At 42.5% G+C, this 2,843-nt stretch overlaps 1 pseudogene across 1 annotated transcript; it reads right to left on the minus strand.

Moving 5' to 3' along the window:
- Nucleotides 1–1,953: 1,953 nt before the first annotated feature.
- Nucleotides 1,954–2,448, minus strand: LOC309840476 (peptidyl-prolyl cis-trans isomerase A pseudogene; annotated as a pseudogene). The gene has a single exon. The product of its transcript is annotated as a peptidyl-prolyl cis-trans isomerase A pseudogene (transcript).
- Between the last annotated feature and the right edge of the window lie 395 nt (nucleotides 2,449–2,843).

Genomic DNA, 2,843 nt, shown 5'->3' on the forward strand with positions numbered 1-2,843 from the left:
TCTTTCTAAGATTGAATAATATTCGTGTGTGTGTGTGTGTGTATGTACATTCAGAAGTGTAATTCCTGGATCATATCGTAATTCTATTTTTAATTTTTTGAAGAATTGCCATACTGTTTTCCAAGTGACTGCAACATTTTACATTCCCACCAATGCCCAAGAGTTGTGCACAAGAGTTGTGCACAAGAGTTGTGATTTCTCCACATCCTCACCAACTCTTGTCATTTTGTTTTGGTTTTGACAGTAACTATCCTAATGAGTGTGAGGTTGAATAGCTTGCTTTTAAGGAGATTGGGAGAAGTTGAAGTTGAATGTGTTACAAGGATTTCTAAGTTGTCAGTCTGAGGGAGGAGAGATAGTGTATAACACCAAGCAGCCTTGGCATCAGGTAGGAAAACTGGTCTGGAATCAAGGGATTCTGATACAGCATAAGGAGATGAACTCAGGACTCAATTTTGAAAGAAAGGGTGAGAGAAACCTGTGAAAAGGTTGGTCTCAACCAAACACTGTTTAAATTCACAGTGAGATCTCAATGCCCAGACCCAAAAGACGCATGAGGCAAGTTGGGGCTTCAGTGGGGCGGCTCCCACCAGATCGTCTCACAGCCACTGGGGGGTTGTGTTCACTTTTTATTTCAAATTAAGTATTGGAAAACTGAGTTCAATTAAAATAAGTTAGTTTGATAGGAGCTGAGTTGTGTTTCTTGAGCCAAGGAGAAGTTGTCCCCTGATGTGGGAAGGAGGATCAGTGAAATGTTGGTTCCACTTACGAAAACCAAAATTCAAGTGTTCCCTTGGTTTCTGGGTCCCACTGACCTACAGATGTGAGGGGAGAGTGGAGTTGTGGAAATATCATGAGAGAAAGCATATCTCAATAAGAAATGAAAGGTTGAGAGGACTGACTGAATGAATGACACAGGATTGATCCCACTGGGTCAAAGTACAATGGATAACCAATTCCTTGCTATGTCTTTTTAAATACATGACTTGAGGTTATGTGCAGTGTTCCAGTTTGTTAGGGGGTATTTGAGCAGAGAAAATAGAGTGTGATGACATAATTTTTCTGATGAGTCTGATGTGTAGATATTTGTAGGTCTTTTATCTTTTCCTCTTGGCCCAATTAGCTCCACAAAGGCAAAAAGCTAATAAATGCCTATTTGAGGTCAGCCAGTCATTTTCCAGGTAATATACATGTTTAGTGCTCCTAATATGATCCTCAAAATAACTCTACCAGGACTGTCTTCTTATTCCCTTTTCATAGATGAAGAATCAGAGGCTCACAAAAGTTCAATAAATTTTTCAAGAATTCAGAGTTAAATGATGAGACAAGGAAAGGGGTATTGGTAATCTTATGCCAAAGCCAGGATCCCTTACAGGAAACCACCACTTCTAGATTATGCTGAATAGAATATGCAGTGTGGGTTACATATTCTCCTCACTCTGACCTTGACTTAGTCTTCTCACCCTGACCTTGACTTCTTCACTGTAACATACCTGGTTTTTGCTTCTGACTCCCTTGTCTTTGCTGCAATGCCAGTGTTTTAATGGAATGATCTTCACTCATGTCATAGGAATGGTCTCTGAGTTACCGTCTTTCATGTTGGTAAATAAAGCCTCCCCCCACCCCCACAATCCTTGGAGAAACAGCCTCATTAAAACCAATCTTGGGAATATGACTTATTAATTCTTACTATGTAGTTACCCTATTTATTTATTTATTTATTTATTTAGTTAGTTAGTTAGTTACTATTGTTTTGTTTTTATGTCAAAATCATAAACTTAACTCTGCAATCCAGCTAGACTTGGAGGGGAGTAAGGAAAATATGGAACCCACAGAACTGCAGTAAGAGCACAAAGCTTGTAGGATATTTCAAGCAAATGGGAGTGAAGGGGTGCTCCCTTGAGCTACAGAAGGAATGGGCTGGTAGTTAAGATAAAACGTGAGTAAAATTTATTAGATTTGTCCACAGTCTGCATTGGTGATCTTCTTGTTGGTCTTACCATTCCTGGATCCAGAGCTATCCATGGCTTCCACAGTATTCATGCCCTCTTTGACCTTGCCAAAGACCACATGCTTGCTGTACAACCCCTTAGTCTTGGCAGTGCAGATGAAGAGCTGGGAGCCATTTGTATTGGGCCCAGCATTTGCCATGGACAAGATGCCAGGACCCTTGTGCTTCAGGATGAAATTCTCAACATCAGATTTCTCCCCATAGGTAGGCGGACTTGCCACCAGTGCCATTATGGTGTGTGAAGTTCCCACCCTTGCACAAAATTCCCTGAATAATCCTGTGAAAGGAAGACCCTTTTTAATGAGATCCTCTCTCCCCAGTGCTCAGGGCATGAGAGTTGTATACTGTCTTTGGAACTTTGTAAACAGCTTGAAGGAGATCCGACCCAAGGGCTCACCAGCCATGGCAAGGTCAAAGAGCATGGTGGGTTTGACCATGGTTGGGTGGCCTGGGTGGCTCTGGAGCAGGGTTTCAAGGCCTCTAGTTATGCATTTTTTTAAACATTTTATTTATTTATTTGACAGAGATCACAAGTAGGCAGGGGGGAGGGGGGTAGCAGGCTCCCCGCTGAGCAGAGAGCCCGATGCAGGGCTCGATCCCTGGACCCTGAGATCATGACCTGAGCTGAAGGCAAAGGCTTAACCCACTGAGCCACCCAGATGCCCCTATAGTTATCCATTTTAATCCTCATAACAACCTATAGGGCCAGGCACCAATATCCCTGTTTTGGGGATGAGGCAGTAGAGATGCAGAGGGTAAGAATTTGCCCATGGTTGGGGCTTCTGGATTGTTGAGCATCCAGCTCAGTTGGTTGAGTGTCTGACTCTTGATT

The sequence above is a fragment of the Mustela nivalis genome (assembly GCF_964662115.1).
Source record: "Mustela nivalis genome assembly, chromosome: 9".
NCBI lineage: Eukaryota > Metazoa > Chordata > Mammalia > Carnivora > Mustelidae > Mustela > Mustela nivalis.